Source organism: Lonchura striata, chromosome 10, assembly GCF_050655825.1.
Source record: "Lonchura striata isolate lonStrDom1 chromosome 10, ASM5065582v1, whole genome shotgun sequence".
Lineage (NCBI taxonomy): Eukaryota > Metazoa > Chordata > Aves > Passeriformes > Estrildidae > Lonchura > Lonchura striata.
The window spans coordinates 17,368,777-17,392,683 of NC_140712.1; the positions used below are offsets into that span (position 1 = coordinate 17,368,777).

The 23,907-nt window shown below is 56.9% G+C and overlaps 1 long non-coding RNA gene across 5 annotated transcripts in view; it reads right to left on the reverse strand.

The window, feature by feature from the left end:
- LOC110474298 (uncharacterized) overlaps positions 1-23,907 on the reverse strand; it is an 85,727-nt gene that overhangs the window by 35,164 nt on the left and 26,656 nt on the right. For all 5 annotated transcript variants that reach the window (XR_014957620.1, XR_002466056.3, XR_014957619.1 and 2 more), the window contains one exon: positions 12,857-15,413. This is a non-coding gene — a long non-coding RNA (uncharacterized LOC110474298). The remainder of the gene's footprint in view (positions 1-12,856; positions 15,414-23,907) is intronic.

The following is a 23,907-nucleotide window of genomic DNA, read 5'->3' on the forward strand; positions in this document are numbered from 1 at the left end:
AAAAAAGTGTTCCCCCCGTTCCGGGATTTTCCTGCTAAAACCTTATTGGTCATTTCTGTTGGTCCCTGCCCAGCTCTACTGGTTTTATAAAATGCTCTGGAATAATACTGGGAATAGCAGCGTGTGGGAAGGAGAAAGGTTTTTATCTGCATGGGGTCTTCCATCTCCAGCTCTGTTTCTATGGATATCTGAGTGGAGTTTATATTTATCTCTCCCATTTGAGCCGTGTGTGCAACTTTGGAGGAGAAGGAGGAGGCCAAGAGCAGAGCTGCCCTGCTGCTTGCTCTGCTGAACCCTGACTCCTTTTGGTCAGCGGTGAGAGCATCACCTAGGTGGTCAAAATCAGCCAAAATACCACTGAGGCAAGGGGAAGCTGCAGAAATACTTGAGCCAGAGCCTAACACAGCAGCAGGCACTCTGTCCAGCAGGGAAGTGGCTCCTCTTCCACCCCCAGACACCGGTCAGGGATGGCAGCGCAGGAGCATCACTCCTGGTCCCCAGTCGCTGGTCCACAGTCCCTCATGCAGCTGCCCTGTAAATGGCCAAATTTCCTGGGAGCAAGGGATTTTCCATCTGTCACAGTGTCCTTTGCTGTCAGGAAAGAAGTCGGCACAGCCCTGGTGCCGGGGGGAGCGTGCCGGGTGCCGGAGCAGGTAGGAGTGGGAAGGCGAGCACATGACTCGGCCTGGCCCCGGCGCACCAGCTCCCAGAGCATTACCATGATGGCTCCATCATTAATTGATCAATCACTGGATGACAGTTAATTAAGTAGAAAATAAAGCTGCTCTGCCCAGCCTGGCATTAGTAGGCAGCGGCATTAAGATTTCTGGAGTACAAGGGGGAAATTAAAAAACAAAGGCACAGCTGGAGGAATAACCCCATTGCGGGTGGCTGGGGTGGCAGCCTGGCACGGTATTCCCGGGGTCAGCATATGCAGGCAGCCCTTGCACAGCAGCAATGGCCAGTTCATGGCTTCTCCCCTTCCCAAGAAACTGGATCTCACCTGCTGCCCTCCAGGCATAACCCCCGTTATCCCTGTGCCCCTTTCTCCACAGCTCTGGTGCTGCTGCCCGGGCACTGGCCACTGGCCACCAGACCCTCACCAGCACACAGATCTTTTCCTCTCAATCCTGCTTTCTCATCTCTCAGTCCTGCCTTGTGAGCTAACCCACAGGCAGGGTGGGGAAAGAGAAAGCCAGATAGAAAGCATCCTCCTGCCTCCCGTCTTATGTGCCCAGGATTGTCTTGATATGAAAAATTATGGTTTTTGTTAAAAACTATTACTAATGAGGCGTCTTTTCTGCCCTTAATTGTTGCCAAGGCGATGACCCCAGCCAGCCATCTTTAATTAACTTAGACTAGATCTCCTGAAATGAGTTCCTCGGGTAAATTGCTCACCACAGCTTTCAGGCACGGAGCTGTGTTTGCCAAGGCCACCCGCTCCGGCACGCTGCCACAGCCACCAGCAGAGGTGATGGCACAGGCTGCTGTCCCCACCTCTGCCTCTCCTTGCCACCATTTGGCAATCCCAAGGCAGATCGGTAGGAACTCAGAGTAATATGGGGACAAGGATGGAGTGACTGATGCCTGGCCACAGGGGATGGGTTGAATGTGGGCTTCTCTGTAAAATGGGAATTCGCCCTGGCTGCTGGCTTCTCCCATCGCAGGGGCTGCGGGACCAGCCGCACGGTGGCTGGCACCTCTCCAAGTGAAAATCACATTTCCTGCCTGACAGATAACGTCGGTCAAGAGAATGCCAAGGACGATTCCTGAAAATGCCATAATTGTTTTAATCTGATGGCGGATAAAAGATAATGATGCTAACAATATTTAAACGTAATTATAGTTTCCTGCGGCTGTTGGGCTCTCTGAATCCTCTCCACTCAAGTGGCTTTGTTTACGAGCGGCTCCAATAAGGCAGGGCCCACTTTCCTCCTCTTCACACCTGCACCTCCATCAAGGCAGAGGGTGGACACATGCCAGGGGGCTGGATCTCCTCAGGGACTGGCACTGGCCAGCTCTGCAGCCCCTTTGAGTTCTCCTGTTTTGGACCCACCATCATCCATCCTCTATCTCCTGAGATGTGATGCCTGTCTCAGAAAAGGGACAAGGATATTTGGACCGTGGCAACCACCAGAAGAGAGGAATCTGTGTGGGGAGTTTTAGGGACAGGTGATAGAAATAAATCCCCCCCATCAGGGTGGGGCAGGCATATGGTGGCTTGTTTCTACCAGTCACCCATGTAAGGGCTGTGGCCCCCTATAACCCCCGGATCCCATCCTCAATCCCTCTCCAAGGTGAATTGCCCAGCATCAATATAAAGCAACAAAGCAGGATAAAGGGAATTTCTAGGAATGGTTTGCTGATAATAAACAAATAAAAAGCACCAGAGGTGGATGTCCTGCAATCTGCAGGAGAAGAGAATGGAGGAAGAAGAAAATGGTATGAACCCCTACACTGAAGACTTCCTACATTGTATACTGTTGCCATCATCTCACAGAAAATCTCCAGTTTTGTGGGGGCCTGGATGCCCTGGTGGCCCGGATAGCAGGAGGAGAGGCTGCAAAACAGCTTGATTGAGTGCACAGAAACAGGCAGTGAGAAAAGATGGGATTTAGGTGAGGTTTTTAGAAGAAGTTAAATATGAAATGGCTATTTCAGTAGCTGTAGTTTAGCCTCCTGTGTGAATCGGTCTTTGTAAATAGGAATGGAGGATAGCCAACTTCCCCAAAAGGGCTCTACGGGGGGTCCGGAAAACCACAACGTCCTGAGTTTAATGGGGAAAACAGATAGAAATGGTAACAAAGAATGGGGAGAAACAGCAATAAACCTGATTGTTTGGTAAATAAGGCTGAGCCTGTTGCCGAGAAGGGAAGTTTGAAAAGCAGCTGGGGAATGAATAACTGGTTAAAAGTTAGGAGACAAAGTGGCATAACAAACCCGAGGGGTTCCCAGCTCAGAGCAGTCAGTGCCGGAGCCCCCACAGCAGACCGGAGTACGAGCCTCCAGAAGTGCCAGGGAGGAGGAAGTAGCAACAGGACAATATTCCCTGCTGCTCCAACGTAAAATCTGGCACTGTCTAGAGGGCTATGGAAAGGAACTCATCGTGCTAATGAACTTGGCCTTCAAGTGGAGGAGGAATTCAGTGTTGAGCACAGAGAAAATAAATTCATTACCTACATGGCAAGGAAACAGCCCACATCCATGGAGGAAGAGTGCTCCAAGACATGGGTATTGAAAAGATTAGCCTGAGCACTGGAAAGAGCCAAGAGGCACCTGGCATGTCAGGAATGACTCAGGATAGGCCAGAGAAGAGGGCAGGATAGGTGAGGAGCAGGCTCACCCTGTGCCATGAGGGTCACTGCCTCACTGAGGGCATCCCACAGGGGCTGGGGAGGTGGCAGGGCAGGGTGAGGGGGTATCTTGGAGTTGTGCAATAGCTGCTGTCTGGGGAGGAATTAAAGAGTCCAGCCTGCAGAAAGAGGGGGTCGGATGCTCCAGCTGGATGCCTGGCACAGGAAGCTGCTTTGGCAGCCCCCTGGGGTGCTGCAACCACCAAAAGTTTGGAGAGGTTGGAAAAGTAAGTGGGGAGAGCAGAGAGCTGCCTGGCTGCTGGAAAGGCAATGAATGAGCTGGGGCTGAGGGCACTGCAGAAAGTAGGGCAGGAGCCGACAAGAAAGTGTCCCCTCCCTGTCACTGTCCTGTGCCCTGGCCTGGCCTAGGACACCTCTGGAGAGAGAGGGAGTTGTCTCCAGAGCTGACATAGGTTTGGGAGTGGCCCGGGGTCCTCCACTTGTCCCTGGAGCATCTCTACCCTCCTGAGCCAGGCATAAACTTCGGGAGGGGACCTCTTTCCTATAGCACCAGGAAGGGTCTCCTCCCTCCCAAAATGCACCTCCAGGTTTCCAGCGTCTCGCTCCCACCCCACCGGGACAGATTGTCACCAGTTCCCCGTTCTCAGTGGAAATCCACGCGAGACAGACAGGAACAGCTCTTTACACGACACACATCACAACGATGATTGCCCACCCTTTTCACCCCTGCAGGACCTAGATGCCAGTGGCGGGAATGGGTCCCGGGGAAGTCCGGCCCCTGCTCTCTCCCGGCCCCGCAGCCCACGGCCACAGCCACGAACCCGTGACCGTGGCCACGCGTGGCCGGCGCAGCGCGTCTCCACGGGCTCGGCGCAGCCCCGATGGGGCGCGTTGACATCTGTAACCAAACTCCGGCTCCGGCAAAGGCAGGGCTGCCCGGCCAGGCGGAAAATTAACACTGACATTGAGTTTAATTAAACAAAACAACCAGGCTGCGAGCTGGAGCGGGGACGTGGCAGCAGCTGGAGGAGCCGGGCTGGGCGCGGTTCGGGACCTACACCCGCCGCCGCCCCGCCGGGACGAGCCGCCGTCGGCCTCTCGGAGCCCGGCAAGGCTCGGGAAACCGAAGCTGGATGGGCGGCCGGGCTTCCCCGCCGACACTGCGGGGAAACAGCTTTGTCCTTCCCCGTTTTGCCCGTCTCTGTACAAAAAGACGCGCGGGACACAGCACGACGGCGGAGGCCCACGCGTGTCCCTGCCCCGCCGTGGAGCAGGACGGGTGCCCGGCGGTCTGAGGTGCGGAGGGGAGGCGAGGGACGCTCCAAGGGGCGGATTTCGTTGAGTAGGATTTGGGGAGATGCTGACAGAATGACAGCCACCCCATCACCGGCTGCGGCCCCGCGCCTGTCCCCGGCCCTAAACGCAGGAGAAACGGTCTGATCGGGCAGGGACACCCCGGCAGAGCCTTCCCGGCCAGCTGCTCCTCGGCGGGCACCAGTCGCACCAGTATCACCAGTGGCAGCTCCGCACCAGCGGAGCTCCGGGCAGCGCCGGCAGAGGGGAAGCCGTGCCCGAAGGGGCCGTGGTTTTACGCCGCTCGGCTCCGAGATTGCTCGTAGGAGGCAGAGCCGTCCTGCCCGTTGCCCTCTGCCCGTTGCCCGCCGCAAATTCCTCCGCGGAAGAGCTGAAAACAGAGCGCAGCCCTGCGCAAGGCGAGCATGGGGCGGCCTCCTCCGGCCCCCGACAGCCGCGGCGCTGGTGTCCGGTGTTTGGGGCTGTTTCTGTCTGAACCCCCCACAGCTCTCTGCCCCACTCCGGGAGCTCCTCCAGCATCAAAGACCTTCCCGTTCTATCCAGCCCTCTGCGTTCGGGTCCTGGAAGCTGAAGGCTGATCCTTTTGCCGTCGGCCTCCTCCTCCTCCCAGCTCCCAGTCCATAGCTTTGGGGCTTTTAGTCTGGTCATTTTATTTTATTTTATTTTATTTCACTTTCTTTTTCTTTTCTTTTTTTTTTTTTTTTTTTTTTTTTCTGGGGGGAGGGAGGGCGTGTGAAATGTCGGCTTTGAAGGATATTTGTAATAACATAACCAGCAAAATGAATGTCATATTTTTGCTCCAATGAATTGGATTTCCTGAAATATTGTCTCCGTAATGATGCCTTTAGGCTCCTCTGGATTAGATAACTCTCCAACCACATCAAGAAGGCTAATTATCCCAAAGCCACTTTCCCGGCGTTTCCACATCTATTTCGCACACCTCTGTACGTATCTGTGTTCAGAGAGGCGGCACTCCCGCGGCACGGCCGCGCTGCGGGGCCGCTCCCGGGAGGGGACGGGCCGCCCGCGCCCGCCGGGCCCCGCGCCGGGGAGCCCCGTCCAGCCGCCGTGACGACACCAAGCCCGAGCGCCCCGCCAGCCAATCCGCGGGCCCCGAGCGCGCCCGTCAGCCCGCGCTGACCAATGAGGGGCGGGCGGCGCGCCCCGGCGGGATCCCCTCGACGGCTCGAGGCTCCCGGGGCGCGCCCGCCGCGCTGGGGCCGCGGGGACACGGCGGGGCCGTGCGGGGCAGCGCCAGGCGCCGCGGGTGTCCCGTGGGGTTGGGTCACGCTGTCACCAGCGCGGGTGTGGGCCCCTCCCACACCACTGCGGGACCCTCGCAGAGGGGTGGGGGCGCGAGGAGTAGAGCCGCAGACAAAGGGCGAGCGGCTGTCCCGGTCCCAGCGAAACCCCCAGCGCTCCGGGGGTGCGGGCGAGGCCACCCCTGCACACTTGCGGCAGCCCACGCGTGGGTGCCCCGCCGCCTCCCACCCCCCTGCCCCGCCCGGCGCGGCTCTCTGTCCCGGCTCTTTGCTTGGGCCGGGGAGTCTGTACTTCGGGATTATTCAGCTCCTGCAAGTTTTTTGTTAGGCGGCCCTGAAAGGCCTCAAAGGCTGGGAACACCATTCTAATTACGGGGAAGCACAGCTTATTTAGAAGATAAAAAGAGACTTGTAGTCTCATAACAGCTTCTTATATCCGTCAAATAAGGATCTCTAATGACGGGGTGAGAGCCAGTGAATGCCTAAAACAAACTAAAAAAAAGGAGTGAAAATAAAGCAGCCAGGGGCTTAAGATATATTAAATTACCCTGATTAGGAATTTAGGCCGTGGCTCGAGTCTGCTGGAGAGGCTGGCGAGGGGGGGGGACGGAAAGTGCTGCTATTCATTTCTGGGGAGAGGGGTCAGTAGGTCGGAGGAGTTCACAGGGCCTGGCTCTATTCTTATGCTAACAGAGAATACAAGCGCTGGCCTGGAAAATAGAAATGAATTTGCAATAATCCGAGCCCCTCTGTTTGCAAGGCGAGCGGCTCTATAGCTAATTGCAGCCCGGCCTCCCCCGCCTCGCTGCGGACAGTTGTAACGATGCATGGGAGATTAGAGCCCGAGGGGCTTGGGGGGGGTGGATTTAAGCCTTCTCCCCCCTCCCTTCCCTCTGCCCGACGGTGAAATATTCCGGGGCAGGCGCTGGTGTTTGGGCTGGCTCTGCTCGGAGGGAGCGAGGCCAGGCAACTTCTTGAACTTCCCCGAAGCCGCGCAGGGGAGCGGCCGACGGGCAGAGCGGTGTGCCGGGGGGTGGGGAGGGGGGGTCGGCTCCGCGCGGCCCCGGGCCCGGCGGGGGCGGGAGAGGGGGAAGGCAGCCTAGGTCCCGGAGACGGGGGGACCCCCATTGAGCTGCCGGTGACAAGCAGTAAATCGGGGAAGAATAGCGCATGGAAACGCGCCGTCGGGGCCGCTGGCCGGCCATACAGCTGCCGGCCCGTCTCGCCGCCGTGAGAGCCACCGTCTCCTCGATGGCATTCCCGGCTCCCGCCCCGTACACCGACGCCTCCCGCCCCACACCCGAGGAGTCCCTCCCCGCATCAGAGGGGTCCCACCCGCACCCCGGGGGTTCCGCCGCCCCCCGCCCCGGGCCCGTCCCGTCGGCTGCTCGGCGGACTCGGCGGCCCCAGGCTGTTTCAGGACCCTGGACAGGGGCGGGGCCGCCGTCGGGGCGCGGCGCCGCCCGGTCCCCTCGCATCCTCCGGCCACGTCGCGACGGGCCGAGGGAGGAGTGGTCCTCCCTGGTCCGGCCCGATCTCGAGCTCTCGCCTCCTTTTCCCTACGTTACCGGGCTGCGACCACCCGCCGCACCGGCCGTCAAGCCTCGGGGCCAAACTGTGGGGACGGGCCGTGGTTGGCACCGGTCGAAACCCACTCCAACACAAACACACCCGCCAGTGCGCGGAAATCGTGGGTAGGGGACGCCAGTGCAGCCGAGGGGCTGTTTTAATGACTATCGAGCGGCTCGGTCAGCCTCCGCCGCCCTCGTCGGCATGCGAGCTGCTCCCGGTGCTGGGGACGGTGTGGACTCCCCGCCGTGCCCCGACGGTGAAACGGGGTGGCAGAGACCCGGGGTCGCCCTGCCCGGTCCTAGCGACAAAGAGCCGGCCCTGCTGCCAGAAATACAGCCCTCTTTCGTTAAACGCGTTCCCCTCCTCCTCCCCGCCTGTGGCTGGCCCCAAAGCCGGAGCCAGAGATGCCCCGGGCGAGGGCTGTGCCCGGGGTAGGAGGCACAAGACGGTGATAGCCCTGGACCGAGACCGGGACCGGCTCCGCAGAGCCGGACCGGTCCCTGCGCCCCACACAGCCCCGGCAGCAATCCTGCCGAGCGCTGCCAACTTTGCCCGGCAGCTCAGGGCTGTCCCTGCCGTCCTGATCCCGGAGGAAGCGGGCACAGGGGGATGGAGAGCCGGTTCGGGGCTCGACGGGCCGGGGCCGGGGTGGCCGGGGCCGCCTCAGCGGCCGCAGGTCTCAAGGTCTCCATAAATCACTTTTTCAGACTCTTGGAATTCTCTCACTCGAGATTGAAATTAAAAGGATGATTTCCGTAAGTGGCACACGCCGGACAGAGACATCCCCGCTCGGCATTGTCCGTGCTACGGGGCTTCTCCCAGAACCTTCGCCTAACACTTTTGTCGTTTTAAAAGGCAGAACCTCTGAATTTTATCCAGAGTTCTCTTCTGAAAGGCTGCTTAAACTTAAGAAAATTATATTTCAGATTTATTTGAAAAAAAAAAAAGCCCCAACCCCCAAACTTAAAAAACCCCACTACAAACAAAACAAAATATACTACTAATAATAATAGTAATAATAATAATAATAACAATAATAATAATAATAAAGCAACGGTGTTTCTAATTTCCAATTGCATATTTAGTCGCTGAAAAAAAAGGCGGCATTATTTGTAATCATAATCTATTAACTGAGTTTGGGAGGAATTTTCAGCAGAAAAAATTCATTACGGGGCTGCTCTGTGAATTTTCGCTCTCCCGAGGACATACGGGCAAAGGATATACTCGGGGCTTTTAAAATTGTGTTAGAAAACAAATTCGCCAGCGCTTTTATCTTCTCTGTGGTGGGACACGGAGATGAGCCAGGACGATTTAATTTCTCAACGCCTCCGGAGTCTGGGTTCTCCCCTCCCCAAAACATTGCCCGGTCCGACCCCACGTCCTCTCCCCGCCTTGTCATTCGCGGCCAGAAATAAACCACCGGGGCAGAGAAAAGCTGGCTTATTTCCTAGAATAAAAATCGGGGTTATTTCCAAGATTTTAAAAAAAAATTATCGTGTTTATTTGGAGGAGTCAAAAGTGTGTTGCTTTGCGAGAATAAAAATCGGGTGTACTTGCGAGACCAAAAAGCCGATTTCCTTGCAGAGGGAGGAGCCGCTGCTCTGGGAGGTGTGGGACGAGGGGCTGTTTCGTGTCTCGGGGGCACGCAGAGGAAAGGGGGTGGCTTCCCCACCGAGTGGCCCCTAAATGGGGCTGGGGTTCATTCCCCAGCGTGCCCCCACAAGCGGGGAGCTGCCGCTGCCAGGGGCGCCGGGGGCCCGCACCCAGCCCCGCACCCGCGGCGCTGGGGCATCTCCTCGCTCTATCGCCGCAGACGTGCGGGGAATTTGGGGGGGACGGAGGGACACACAGAGGTGCCCGAGAGTGCCCCCCTTTACCCGCTGAGGTTGAATTGCCACTCGGACGCGTTTTCCTCGCTCCGCGGCCCGTCGCACGCTGTTCGCCTGCCCTCCTCGCAGGGACGGGAGAGCTGTTCCCCCTTCAACGAAAACGCGGGGAGGTGACGGCCGGGCCCTCTGCGGTGCCACCCTGGCCGCAGGACGGCCGGCATGGAGGGGAAGCCCGGCTGGGAGGGATCCCCCATCTCATCCCTTTCCCCGCACCCCCCTGGCCGTGGGTGCGGTGCTCGCCCGTGAGAGAAATGCTCCCGAAGGGTGCCCGGGGTGTGTACGAGCACCCTCCGCTCTGGTGCACACACGCGTGTGCGGGACACGCACATACACCCCCGGACGGTGAGCCGCCGGTGTGACACACCCACCCGAGTGGGCACACGCGTACGGCGTGGATGCAACACGCGTGTGCGGGCACGCACGGGGCGGCACTCGCAGAGGTCGCGGACACAGCCCTGTCCACAGACGGACACAGACCCCAGGTTCGCATCCGTCGTTTGCAAATGCACTCCCGCAGGGCGCACCCCGGCCGCTCCCCAGCTCCGGCAGCCGTGGGGATCCCCTACCCCGGGTACCCATTCCCCTGCACCTTCCCTCCCCAAATTCATCGGCTTTGTCACTCCCTTTCCCCACTCCACCCAACCCACTCAATTAAGGGCGGTGGCGGGAGCGGGGCTGCAAGAGGCGGCGGCTGAGGGCTCCCCTCCCGCTTCCTTCCCTGCACAAGGTGAAAGAACATGAAAAAAGGTGAAAACACAGAAAGAGCCCCAAAAACAGCCGCTTCCCCAGGTTTGGCTTTATTTATCCCTGCGTATCCTTGTGCCCGGCAGGCTGGACGAGCCGGGTGCCCGGCGGGACAGCCCCGGCGTTGGCTCGGCGGGCCGGGGGGTGCAAGGGGGTAATGGGGTCCCACTGCCCGCGGCGGGGGGCGCGGGGAGCCGCAGGTGCTGCTGGCGGGAGAGACCCGCAATGGCTGTTTGGGTGTTGCATTAAAGCACGCTGCAGTGCGCACACTGCGGCCCCTCCCCCCACAATCTGCCTGTATGCTAATGACATGCAAAGAGACTCATTTGCATGTTTATCTCTGTCAATGGGCAAGCGTGGCGGGCGCGGTAATACGTTTCCCACCGTGGCGTGGAGACCCCCCCCCCCCGCGCCCCTCACCGCCCCGCCGGGCCGGGGAGGGTCGGGCAGGGCTCTGCTCCGGCCCCACCGCCCAGCCCTGGCACCAAGGCAGGTACTGCCACAAAATGGCTGCCAGGGGGGCCGGCAGCCTCCCGAGCACCCAGCTCTGCCCCCCAGCACTCCCCGGCCCCTCCGCGCCCCCACCCCGCAAACCCACCTCCGGATTTTGTGCTTAAGCAGCCAATCGGGGGCGCGGTACCCTTCCCCCCTCCGTCCCTCCTTTCTCCCTTCATCCCTCCTTTCTCCCTTCATCCCTCCTTTTCCATCCTCCATTCCTCCTTCTTACCCTCCATCCCTCATTTTCTACCCTACATTCCCCCTTTTCCCACTCTATATTCTTCCTTCTCTCGTTTCCATCCATTTCTTTATCCCACCTATATCCCTCCTTTTACACCCATCATCCCTCCTTTTCTACCCTTCATCCCTCCTTTTTCACCCTCCATTTATTTTCTACCCTTTATCCTTCTTTCTCCCCTCCATCCTTCCATCTTTCCTTCTCCTCTTCCATCCCTCCATCCTCTCCTTCAACTCTCCATTCCTTTTTCACCTCCATCCCATCTTTTCCCCCCGATTTTGTCTCACTTTCCTCAAACCCAGAGCCCAATCTTCACTGCTTCCACGCGTGGGGATATTTTTGATTTCCCACCGACCGGGGGAAAAGTCTTTTTTCTCCTTCCAAGGGCTCCGACTCTTGCCCGGGTGCTGAGCCCCAGCAATTATGTGACCTCTGTGAGTCCACCGGCACCGTGTGAAGTCCCCGGTGGGTGCAGAGCCGCGGGTGGGTGCCCCGGAGGGGCCGCCCCTGGTTCCTCTGCTGAGGGGGCGAGAGATGTTCACAGGCACTTGTGGGGAGAAGCAGCCGTGCGTACATTCACGCGTGCGGGCCCACGGAAGGGACGGACATTGGAACCATTGCGAGTGCGGGTTTTTGAAATAGCCACCAAAAAAAAAAAAAAAAAAGGCGCGGCCTCTCCCACGGCGCCGGGGTGCGCCCACGCCGCTATTTTCAAACACACACGTGAGAGAGAAGGGCTCTGTTTTGCGGAGCGGGGAGTGCTCCGTCCCCGCTCTCGGAGCGAGGACGCGGCCACCCCAGCGCATCCTCGGCGGGGACGCGGCACAGCGCGACCGCCCCACACCCCACGGGGCGTCGGGAGCGGGGGGAAACCCGGTGGCGACTCCCGACTGCAATGCAATACAGCGGTATATGCGCTCCATTCCATACATATATACAGAACACGTATATGCTTATGTTCCGCTATCATTTATGGCGCCGTATTATACTACACGATGCTGCGTGACGCGATGCGACGTGACAGCCCTCGGCCCTCGGCACGGCCCCGCCGGTGTCCCCGGGCCGCGGGGCCGCCCCGCCCCGAGGCGCCGGTGAAGGGCGCCCGCGTCGCTGCGCTGGGCTCGAGGACGGATTTCGGGGGATCCCCTCCTGTGTCCCCACTCGTTATCCCTCCTCCTCCCTGTCCCTTCTCAGCCTCTTACCCCCTCCTTTCCTTTCTCGCTCTCCCAAGCCTTGCTCACTTCCCCGCTGAAGGTGCGCTTGCTCCTTCCATCCGTTATCTCTATTTTAGCCCCGGGAAGTGGAGGGACATGTGTGTTTACCCTCCCCTCCCTCACCCGAAATTGTCTTAGAAAAAAATTAAATCAGACGAAAACCTAAATCTGCCCGAGGCCCCCAGACTCGCCCCGTCCCGACCAGTTTATCCCAGTACTAGCCGACCGCAGGTAGCGGGAAGAGGAAGGGGTTTATTTGTGGGGTCAGTCAGCACCTCCTTCGGTCACGCTATGGCCTCTCCTGCCCCATGTCATCACACCTGTGCAGAGGGAGGCGTGACCCAGCGGGGATGGTGCCGCTGACCCTCGGCGAGGGCTTTGCCCCGAAGCCCCGTCCCGGAGGGCAGCGGGACCGGCGGTGTCGGTGCTCGGGAGCCCTGGGGGTGCCGGCCCTCAAAGGCCCCCCAAGCCCGCGGTCCGCTCCCCGGGTGGGTGTTCCCCTCTCGAGGGGGGCGGAGAGAGGCAGGCCGGGGCAGAGGCAGGTTTGGGAAGGCCACCTCCCCTGGCTTTCCGACTGCCCCCGCCAGGCAGTGTCCCCGCCGCACCCCGGCCGGGGGTGGGTCCGCACGCCCGGGGGAGGTCGGCTCGGGGCTCCTCATCAGCGTGCCCGAGGCAGGGCTGGTTTTGCCAGGAGTATGTGGGAACCCCTACAGAGAGACACCCTCCCCATCACTCCCCCAAACCTGCTGTGTCATCACGCCCCGAAGCAGAGGCAGCCCCCCAAAAGCGAATGGGGTGTGTGTTCCCTTACCTGAGCGCTAGCCCGGGGGAGCCACGCAGAGCGGGGGTTCTGTATTCGGCTCGTGTTCTCCTGCCGTGTCCCGCAGCAGAAACTTCCTCCGGCCGGGGCCGGGGTCGGTGCGGGTGAGCCGGGCTGTGCCGGGGGGACCCCGCGGCCGGGGAGAGCCGCACACCCCGGGCCGTGTTTATATGTAGAAAGAAGGGTAATTTGAGTGCTTATACCAAGAACCGGGGTTGTTAAGTTTGCAGGCAGACAGCTAAACGGTGCCAAGTGCGGGCAGGGAGGGGGGTGCGGGGGGGGAGGCTGGGGGTGTGTAAGAAATAAAGAGCAATTGTCAGAAGCGAACAAAAGGCGGAGGATGGAAAGGAGCTGGGAATCCCAGGGCAGAGCCGCTCGGCGTGGACTTGAACTTGGGCTTTGACACCGTCTGCCAGGCGGAGAGCGGCTTCGGGCCGGGCGAGGCGGGCTGCGGGGGGAGTGACAACAGCCCCGGCAACGCAGAGAGGGGGCATTGCCCCCTCCAAACACCCACCTTGGACGCGGCGGGGGAGCACTCTGCTTCAGAATGCGACTGATCCGGGGAATAACCCAGACGGGCTGAGACCCGACGGGCTCAGCGCACCTCCCGGTGCAGAGCGGGGCGGCGGCGGGGGGACCCCGTCGGGGCTGGCCGGGGCCAGACGGTCGGGGGGGCCGCCCGGTTCTCACAGTCTGCGCCCGAGCCTGGATTCTCTGCACGTCCCGGCCGGTCCCCCCTTTGCTACTATTCAGCACTTAATTGAACATTAATGGCAGCTGGGGATGAGGTCATTGGAGCCGGCTTTTCTCACACATTTTTCATGCAAATCCGCTAAACTCTAAACAAATTTGAATAAAACCCCCTTTGTGCAGGCCCTCCATGGTGTTTTTCCACGGGCCGCTCCGCCTGTCTCCGCACACTTCATCCGGGGAGGGGGGAGCGACGGGGGAGATGAGGGGGTGTAGGGGGGTCTCTGCTCGGGCCTGGAGCAGCAGGCAGACCCAAAGAAGCTGTGTCCTCTTCGAGGCTCTCAAGCCCAGATCGCCCCCAGGACGCCCACTGCACCAGCAGGGCCCTGCACTGTGCCATCACCTCCACTTGCAGCCCCCCACAGCACCAGTTCCCCCAGTCATATCCATTAGCAACACCAGTTCCCCCTGTAACACCTTCACAGCACCAGTCTGCCCCCAGTAGCATCAGTTCTCCTCCAACTCACGCTAATCCCCCACTGCAATACCAGCCCCTCAACCACCATCAACCCCCCAGCAACCCAGATTCCTCCCAATGTGTCCCCACCCAGCACCTCTTGCAGCACTTGACAATCGCTGCCTCTCTGTAAGGTGGTTTTTGGGTGCTCAGGGCTGCACAGGGTAAGAGCACGCAGACCCCCCGGCCCCCCTGCTCTGCAGCCCCCGCGCAGCCCCCATTAGCATCCCTGCGCCCGGCCCCCTGCCCAGCCTTGAACTTGGCCATGCCGGGCTGCGCTCCTTCTGCCTGCCTGGGCTCGCACAATGCCGGCCTTGACCCATTGTTTGCTTTTTTCGGATTTCAGCTGGGAAAGCGGCCACCTCGCGCAGCCTGCCCCGAGCACGCCGGGAGCGGGGCACAATGGGGAACCCTGCTCTGCAGGCAGAAGGGCTCCAAATCATTTGAGAGACATATTCATTATATTCTTTCACGGGGGTCTGTTTGCATTGGGTTTAGCGGTTACTTCCCAGACGGGGTTCAGACCAAATAAAGATCATTGAGCGGCGAGGGATTCGCTCGGGCTTTCAGGGAAATGTGCCTGATGCGGGGCACGGCGCAGCCTGGCTGCATGGCTCTCGGCTGCTCCCGCTTCCCTGTTGATTTGCCTGGGTTTATTTTGTGCCCATTGCCTCCTCCATCTCGAGACTGCACCAAATCACACGCTCACTTTTCCAAAAGAGAGAGTTTATTTTCAACAGTGCATGGGGTTGGGAGGATTTGAATGGGAGAGAATACAGGCAGTACAGGAACAGAGAGGGTGCAGTACAACACCAGCAGGGCTGCCTGGCCTGGAAAATCTCATGGTCCTCTGGGCCCCAAGCACAGTGCCTTCGGGAAGGCTGCACTCCCACAGCTCCACAGACCCAGGGATCCAGAGCAGCAAGGGCTGAGCTCTGCTCCATGAGCAAAGCCGGGGGCCAAAAGCTCCCTCCAAACTTCACACACCTGGTATTTCACCAGGTGAGACAGTGACTGGCTCAGGCCTCTCTGCCTAAGCACTTTGGTCCTGCTCTGGGGTATTGAGGGCACTGAAGGCAACATACAGGAGTGATGTGGGATGATCCCTTGGCTCCCTGTGTTGCCCTGGCTCCCTCCCCATGGCTGCACCGCTGTGTTTCAAAGTCCAGAAATCCACTGTGTTCACGAGACAAAGCTGACTCCTCTTTGAGACCAATGGAGAAGCAGGTTGGGACCTCCTGGAGAAACTCGGAGAAGTCAGATGGCAAGTCCAGGCAGGTGGTAGCCAGCTGGAAGAAGGAACTCACAGGCTTCAAAAGTCCCTTGTCCTCTCACTGGGATCTAGGAAGGAAAGAAAAAAAATGGAGTGGTTATGATCTCTGTCAGAGAAATGGTCCAGTAGCACTTGGCTGAGAACAGACCAACTTGTCCCTGGTGGAAGAGAACTCCAATCCTCTCTCCCTCCCCACCACATGTTTCTCATGGCTCTGGACCACCTTACCCTCTTCCTTACCAGGAAAACTGTAGTCCCCAAGATGCCAAGCTTCCCCTGCACCCTCCTCAATCCATACCTCTGCCTGCCCCGCACACCGCCAGCCAGGGGAGGGCTCACGGCTCGTCCTTCCTCCCTAGGCTTTGGGGCATGGGATTACTCTGCATGTCAGAGCCACTAAAGGCACAGCCCTCTGATGTTTTAATCTTCGTGTTAACTTTCCCTGCCCTCAGCGCCCTTGCCTGACTGGAGAAAGTGATACCAAGCCACCGAGCTGGAGCCGAAGCTGTGACGCTCAGCCAAAGTCCCCTTCTCTGCTTTCCCCACGCCTCCTGTGCTTTTCCCCACACACCTCGCACCTTGCAGCACGTTCTCCTCCCTTTTTTCTGATTGTTTTTCATCTATTTCCTTTACACTTTATCCATGTTGAGTGTGTATTCCCCTATCCCCCCAAACCAGTCCCAAGGTTTTCCTATCATCCCTTTGCTTTGCCCATAAACTGTTACATTGGAAGGAGTAAAGACTAATATAACAAATCCTTGAGTACACTTGCAAAAGGAACCATCAGCTGGTTAATTTATTCTTTTTATTGCACCAAATTGTAATTTTATAAAATATTGCAAATTTTATAAAATATTTGCAAGCCCATTTTAAGAGATAAATCTTCTGTGTGGCTCTCTAATGAGCCGCCCTGGGAGCAGCCGGCATGTGATCTGCTGTAGGTCGCACCGCGACGTTCCCAGGCTGTGACTGGATGAACCACCGTAACTCTTTGAACTGTGCAAATACTCTACACTCTGGGGTCCAGGCTGCAATTTTCATGGGTATTTTTTCTCTCTCTTAAAAATAGATCTTCTGTAACCCCTTTATTGCAATATTCATAAAGCACTTGATGGAAATCCAAGGAAAATCCCTTCCCTTCTGCAACTTTGAAGCAAGCCTAAAACTTAAGAGAGGCAGAAGCCAAACCCACCCCATGTGCTTGGGTTTGGGGAAGGACCATGGCCTGTGTTTGTCTCTGGGTGCTGAGAGGACAGACCCCATACTGTGTGTGTTTAGAGAGACCCAGGCTGCAAAAAGCCAAGGCTCAGCACTTCTTTATCCCATGTGAGATCAGGAGTCATCCCAAATGTTCCCCCAAGCCTGGAAAGGATGTTGAGGTTAGGACAGATGAGATCTGAATGATGGTGGGTGCTTTCACGAGCCCAGGACTGGAGGAGGCAGCTGAAGCCTCCTGAAGGGGAAAGGCTTTACCTGGCAGGTAAAGACCCCTGTCCTGGGCAGGGACAGTCCCTGCCCTCTGCAGGGATAGGATAAGCTTGCTTTGGCCTACAGAGAAGCTTCTCTGTAGTGTGGACAGAGGGGGTGCTTGTTGGTGCCCGACATCAACTCAGCCTGGAAATCACCCTCTGCCTGCCTGGTAGGCTTGAAACTTCTGGCACTCAGTAACTGAGGGCAGGAGGGGCCAGACCAACCCAACTGATTCGACATAAGCTTCAGGAAACCTCAAATCTCCTGCATGCACTTTCTGAGCAGAGTTCAGCCTTGCGCTAAGGGTGCCTGCAAAAATAGGGCTTCACCAGGACCCAGTTCCAGCCCCAACACTGTCTTCCCTCCCAAATGTCCTGCACAGGGAAGACATCCCTCTGTGTGTGGATTTTGTGGATTTACTGTCCATCTTTTTTTTTTCTTTTTAAAGCTGAATAAACAATTGAAATTATAGCTCAGCCTCTGCCCCAACACTTGCTCTTCTGCCTCCTTGTGCCCTTACAAAGCCAGCACTGAGGTTTATATGCTGATAAACTGCCCTGCCACAGCAATTCTGGGCGGTGGGAAGCGAAAAAAAAAAAAAAGCTCAAATAATGGTAAATGGATGCAGAACGCTCTGCCTAATCAGATTCCTGTCCCCTATTGAGGCCAGGAAGGAGGGACCCTGCTCCTCCCCTGCCCTCAGCCCAGCCTCCGCTTCACCGGCTCACACGGAGAAACTTTCTGGACAATTTAATCTCGACAGGGTGTTACTTAGAAAAACCTTTTTCACTGTCAATTTTTTTCCCCCCTCCCTTCCACCCCCCCCCCTCTTTTTTTTTCTTCCCTCCCAGCCTTGATTGAATTTTGCAAGCCCCTGATATCTTTCTTTTTTGTAGGGATGCACGCTGCTTATGCAAATACCCGCCTTTCATACCAGCCTCCCTGGCTCAAGCCCTCCAACTTGAATGTGACCAAAAGCTGTGCTCTCCCCTGCTAACTCCTTAGCACAATTACACCTCCATTCTGCTCCAGGGGCCCGGGGAGGGGGAAAAAAAAATCATTTTAAACTAATAACACGTGCTGTTTGCTTTGGATAATTACAAGGGAGCTTCGGCTTCTAAGAGCTATGAAATATTCTGTTCGGCAGGGCGGGAGGGAGGCTCCGTGTTACGCCTACGCCGCGAGTTTTATCTCCTGACGGAGATGCTCGCACGGCCTCTCGAGGCTCCCTCCATCTCGTGCTCATCCTCTGCACCTGGGCAAGCGTTTACATTTCCTACGGAGCAACTTCTCGGTGCTTTGGGCTACAGGAGAGAGGAGAAGGCGCCTGACATTTTCCTTATCTCAAGTTACAATTTCCTGCAAGCATCAAGATAATAAAACACCGGAGATGGGCAAGATGAGCGAAATGAATGCGGCGGCTGAGCCTCCCGCAGCAGCGCGGGAAGGGCCGGGGAGAAAGGACACCCGGGGGATGCGGCTGCTCCGCTGGCTCTCGTTTGCATCGTGGCCCTGACGTTATTGTCCTCCTGCCTTGTCTGCTGGGGAAGTTTATGTGGAGGGCTTTTGCTGGGGCGAGGAGGAGGAGGGGAGTTTTCCCCAAAAGCACCCAGGAATCTGTCAAAAGAGGGACAGAAAAGAGAAGAAGAAGAAGAAGAAGGGAGACAGAGAGTGGGAACGTCAAGGACCCCTGACTAATGAATAGCAAGTTTGCCCTTGAACCTCCCTGGGCTTTGCCATTCCCAGGCTCCAAACAAGGGCTGATGCATGCTTGGGCCCAGCTGCAGGGGGACCGGGCTATGGTTCATCTCAGACACTTTGACAGCCCGGGCCTTTTCCCCACATAGCTCAGACTCGCCTAACTACTCCCCTGGCAACAGCTCAGTGCAGGAACCTGCGCTGAGGCCCTGCCTGCTGCATACAGAAGTACGAGGAGGAGGAGGGGAGCCGCTGGGAGAAATTAGCTAGAGACTGGCTTAACCCATCAAATGCTGGGCAGGCGTTGCCAGCCCCAGCACCCTTTGCTCAGCCCCAGCACCCTCCAGGCACCCCTGGGTGCTCACTGGCCACTATGTGCAGTGGAGCTGGAGAAGGGCAGGGGTGAGTTCAGATGTGCAGAATCCCTGTATCACAAATCCCACGACCTGCTGCTTCACCATGACCCAGTGCCTTGGACCTCATGAGTCGGAAGGTCCTCACGGTGCCAGGGATGTGGGAGGGAGCCAAAGTAGCCAGCTGGAAAAGGCCACCAGACACTGAGAGGAAAGGCCATGGCCTCTCCCCGGTGTGGTGGGACAGGGCATCCCTCCCTGCCAGCCCAAATGAGGGCAGGGGCTGGATGAGAGGCACAAAGTTGCCCTGGATGCTCTTTCTGCATTGCAGATCAAAGGCTGAGGACGAGCTGGCCTTAGGGGTCTGCACTGAATGGCTGGAGAGAACAGGCACAAGCACCCGGCGGCTCTAAAATGCGACCCAGAAACGTTCCCACATCCCAGCCCCATATAAATCAAGGGGGGAAAAAAGGGGGAGCTCCATCCCAGCCTCTGTTTTTACAGAGCATCTTTCATGTGCAGCCCCTGAGAGAGGGCTTTGCCGAGCTTGTTAAGGATGGCTCCTGCGCCAGGCAGAGAGGGGGACGCACCATATGGAGAGGAGAAAAAGAAAAGGGGACACTGAAAATGGAAAATTATGCAAAGCAGGAGGAGAGGCACTGGGGGAAAGGGGGGAGGGAGCCAGCAAGGAGGTGGGGGATGGGGAGACAGGAGTCTGGAAGGGAGCCCTGACTTGGGGAACACCATTAGCTGGCACTGGGGCTGCGTGAGGAACAGAAGTTTCCTGTGACCAGGTGCAGGACAGCCCTTTGTACCCTTGGGTGCTGTTACTGGAGGGCAGTTCTCCAGCCTGGCCTTCCCTGAGACAGTCTGGGCTGTGCCAGGGCGATGCCCAGCTGGACTGTGGTGGGTGCATTCTGTTTCTGGATCTGTGCTGCACTGGGAGACACAGAAAAAATGGGGTCCATGGTGACCTACTTCAGAGCTGTCCTGAGGACCTCTGTAACTATAGCAATGAGGTTGCAAGCAAACATTATGGTCTTTTGGACAAGAGTTTTGCTTGTCATCAATCACAAAACCCAGATTCATGTAAGGAGGTGCCAGAGTATTGTTAAGAAAAGGCTCTGACCAACAGCAATGATAGCAAGGGCCTAAACTGCCCTTGGGTCTCAGCTGTCCTTGCAGGGAAGGTGGATGCTTGGATGGGTGAAAGGAGAACCCAAATTCAACAGCCAGAGCTGTTCCCTTCCCCTCGGACCCTGCAGAGTCCCAGAGCTGCAGGATGAGCTGCAGGCCCAGTGCAGCTCAGGGATGCTGTGCAGGCATTCCAGCCCAGGCTTGTGTTACTGCCCAGCTTGTGCTCAAACTCCAGCATCGGCCTAACGTGGTGTTTGGAAAAATGACTCAGCTCTTCCAACACAGGTGTGGAGCTCCTTTTCCCTATCCTGGAAACACTGGCCACCTTTGGGGAAACACCCCCCTTGTAACTGTGACAGTTTCTTTTTCCTAAAGCCACTCTGTGCCCCAAACTTGTGGCATTGTGCTGGCTCGCTGTCATGGGCCATGACCAGCTTGCACATCCTCACTGGGTGCAAGCCCCCTTCTGCAGCCCATCTTTTACCCAGCAAGGAAAGCCACCCACACCCGTGCGTGGTGCTGGCTGCTCTGTGTCTCCTGCTTTGTCCCCTCTGTGCCATTCCCATCTCCCTGTTCAGTGGCTTTTGTTCAGAGCAGCCAGTGTTTTTCCTTCACTCTCCTCAGCATTGCTCGACACCAAGGAACACAAACTGCTCCTGGCTCCCACCTCTCATCGCTCTTGGCCCTGTCACAGCCTTTGATCTCACACCCGTATCTACAACACTGCTCCCTTTTCTAGCTCCTTCTGTTAGTTCCATCAGGAAACCTTCTCTTGCTGCATCCCAAATGGATCTCCCCATTAAACCCATCTACTGTGCTTCCCTCCATTTACCACTGGTTAATTTACCATCAACCCTATGCCCCTAAACCCTCATTTCAGGCAGGTGTGGGGAAGATACTTTTGAAGCCAGTGCACCAGAGGGGCTGGTGCAGAGACAGACGTGGGGCTGTGTCTGCAGAGATGGGCACACTTGTCCTGGCACACACGTGTTCCTGCCTGCACATGCCAACACCTACATGTTCCTGCCCACGTTCCCGCTGCCACATCCGAGGCTGGGGGATTTCAAGGGGAGCTCTTGTTCTCCAATGGGGCACAGGCATTATCTGCACAGCACGTCTGCAGGTTGGGATTTGGGATGTTTGGTTTTACAGCCACTAGACTAAAAAGAAGCCCTACCCATTTAGTTTCTTCAAGAACCATGCCCTGGAGTAAGGCTACATGTGTTGGTCAGATCCTCAGTAAAGCCCTGGAATAAGCTGTAGGCACTGAAGAGGATTCATCTAAGCAGCATACAGAGAAAAATAGCAAAAAATAAAGTTCAGGGGGGCACACGAAAAACAGAGCTTCCACCCACAGAGCAGCTGTGTGGGGCTCCAGAGACAGGCAGGCAACGTGGGAGATGTTTCAGAGCTTGCTCTCAAAATGATAACATTTGCAACCGCTTGCCTTCTTCAACCACTGGAGGTACGCTGAGCTACCTGCCCTGCAGAGACACATTTCATCCTTCAGGGACAGGACTTTGTCCTGGGCTGCTTTAAGGCTGGCTGGCCCTTGTGGCAGCATGTTGCAAAAATGAGACATGCCTTCGTGGGAGAGGAAGAAGATGGATGTACTCTATCCCTTGGCATTCTGACAGAGGCAAGGAACTGCCCCTGCGTGAACAAACCCAAGCAGAGGGGCAGTTTGGTGTTCTCACTGCAAATACCCACCCACTAGGAATGGGCGGTGTGGGGAGAGCAGATGGGATTCGGGGTGTCCTTTGGATCAGGCTGGCCTCAGCTGCAGTGCTGGAAGCTGAGCCGTTTCCAGGGAGGATATGGCAAGAACAGTGAGTCCTGCCCAAGTGACGGTCCAAAGCGCTGGCACTTCGTCCTGATTCAACCTCGCCCCAGATTCCCGCCCTTGGCTCGCTTCCAGCTTTCTTTCTCCTTGACCCATCTCCATCAAAAGAAGTGCTGTTACGAGTCTCTGCTCTGAGTTTCTAGTCTACAAATAGAAGCCAAGCAGCACCTGCTCCGGAGCTGAACATTTCCACTAAACCCTATTTTGATGCCTGTCCCGGCCAAAGAAATCTTTTGGGACCATGTCACTTGTATGAGATGTTAAATATTTCCACCTCCAGCAATACAAGACATTGATACTATACTGAACTACACAATTGCTATATGTCCCTGCACTTCCACCTTGGCTGCAGAGATGCCTCACAAGAGCTCATCTCCAGCAAATATTTCTCTGAACAGGGACAGGGAGTTGGTTGCCTTGAGTGCTGGGGCCGATGTGTTTATTGGGCAGCAAAGCTGGCCCTGCCATCTCTCCCAGGGAATCTGTGCCATGGGAGCTGCTAAAACAGCATTTCATTTCCAAACAGGGCCCCAGAGACCTCTTGTGTGAAGGATTCAACAGAGCGAGGCGGGGTAGAGCAGAACAAGGAGATACAACCCCAGGCTAAAAACAAGGCAGACCCCAGGTTTGATGGACCTTACTGCTCTGCACCAGGGTTCAGGCTAGCCTGTCCCCTTGAATCAGTGCCAATCTCTCCTGGGCCACCACTGATGGGGAAATGGCAATTTGGGATTTTTTTCACCTCCTTCTTCCCCCATTTTCCCTCCCCTAACTCCTTTTCCGCATCATAAGCAAAGTCCTAATAAAGCTCCCATCCCCACTGCCAGCCCTGCACCATGCTCCCAGCAGAAAAGAGATGCAAAGCCACGCTTGGAATCTGATTCCCCGGCTTTAAACGCTGCTCTGCCAGCAAAGTGCGACTTGAAAGCTCCCCTGTCACAGTTACAAAGCTCCGAACAGCCCTTCCTCGGATAATCACGCTTATCTCCAGATTAAGAAAGAGAGACCTGCAGCTGAGGCTGGTCACATGGGCTGGGATGTGGGCAAATCTCTTTTAAACAATCCCCATATAGCTGTGACCTCCACCGCAGCCCAAATACACCGTCCCTCGGTCCCACTCCAAAACCAGCTCTGGAGACATGACAGAGCATGTGAGAGGAGACTGGGCTGGGGATGGTGGGGGAGAGGGAAACCACGGGGGAGGAGTGAGAAAGCAGCGGAGGAGAGGAGGAGAGGAGGGTGAGAAAGACGGAAGAAGAAATAAGTAAAGGGAGGATGTGGGAGAGGAATAGGATGTGGTGGAGAGGGAGGAAAAGTGCATGAATGGAGGGGGAGGATGATGAAGGACAGGGAGGTCTCTGCTACTCTTCCTGTTGGGGATTAGTTGTCCCTGCACTGTCCTCAGTTTAACTCTTCCCACTCTGTCCCCGACTGCCAGCCTAGCCTGATTACGTGACTCCAGCTGTGCCAAGCAGCCTTGGCAGGGAGAGCACGTTACCTACTTTGCTGCCACAGATTCATTAAGAGGCTTTGCTTGTGTGGGAATAGTCATCCCAACGGGGAAAGGGAAAAAAACCCCTTCTGCAGATCAACCTGGCGAGGAGCTCTGACAAAGCGGTTTCTACAGCCCTGCCCAGAGTTTGGGAGACAAATAAAGAGAGATAGGGATGTGCACACAGGAGAGGAAGTCACAGGGGTGGGAGGTCAGCTGGAAGGGGTTCTTAGCATGGCCACTGCTCAGAGACGGGGTACCAGACAGGGAAGGAACTGCAAGCCCTTTGCAGGATGCTGGTGCCTGGTTCTTCTTTGTGATTAAAGGCACCTTGCATCTGGGTCAGGCTTGCATGACACATTCACCCTCTGCATAAATGAAAGGTCTGAGCAACTGCAGAGAGACTTTTTCCAACAGCAGGTTCCCCTCTTACATCCATGTGGGATTAACACAATTACTTTGAAATGGAGGAGCCCAAACAGCTCTGAAACAGGCACAGAGTGCTGGGGCTGCTCATCTCTGAGGAAGCCCACTTTCTGCTGGCACTGATTGGGGTTTCCAGCCATGGC